Source organism: Budorcas taxicolor, chromosome 5 (genome assembly GCF_023091745.1).
Source record: "Budorcas taxicolor isolate Tak-1 chromosome 5, Takin1.1, whole genome shotgun sequence".
Taxonomy (NCBI): Eukaryota; Metazoa; Chordata; class Mammalia; order Artiodactyla; family Bovidae; genus Budorcas; species Budorcas taxicolor.
In genome coordinates, this window is record NC_068914.1 from 163,976,869 (window position 1) to 163,977,593 (window position 725).

The window sequence follows — 725 nt, forward strand, 5'->3', positions numbered from 1 at the left end:
GCTCGCGAGCCTCGCCTTCCGCCACCCACCCCCGTGCGGCGCGGGATGGGCAAGGGAGGGGGGGGAAGGGAGACGCGTCCCGGGGGGGGGGCGCCCCGGCGCCCGGCGGCGTCGCCTCCGGCGTGTGTCCCTCTCCCCGCCCGGCCCTCCCCGCCACGTCCCTCGAGGTGGGCCCGAGGGTTCGGGGGGGGGGGTTGCCCCGCGCGCCTCCCCCCACCCCTCTCACCCCACCGCCCGTGGCGCCGGCCACGACCGCCTCTCCCCCACCCCGGCCCGCGGACCCCGCGCGGCGCGGGTCCTCCGGTCGCGTCTCGCGGGCTGTGCGGCGTGACGGGCGGCGGCTCTCCCCGTCGCGGGGCCGCTCGCCCTGCCCCGTCGCCTCCCGCGCCGCCGGCCCTGGACCGGTCCGCCTCGGCCGGTCGTCGTCGGTCGTCCCGCCGCTCTGGGCCTGCCCCGCGGTCGCCGGGCGCCTCCCCGCGCCCTCCGGGCCTCGGGGCTCTGTCCCGCCCCCGCCCCCGCCCACACACCCCCCCCCACGCCTCCCGGCGGCTTGTGTGTCTCTGTCCGGTTTCTCCCGTCCTCTCGACCCCCCCCCCCTGCCCGCTGGGCGCCAAGCTTCTGCCCCCTGCCCTCCGCCCTCGGTGGTGGTGGTGGTGGGGGGAGAAGGGTGCCCGGGAACGCGGGCGCGGGTAGGGGCCCCCCCACCCCCGGTGGTTGGAGGGGGA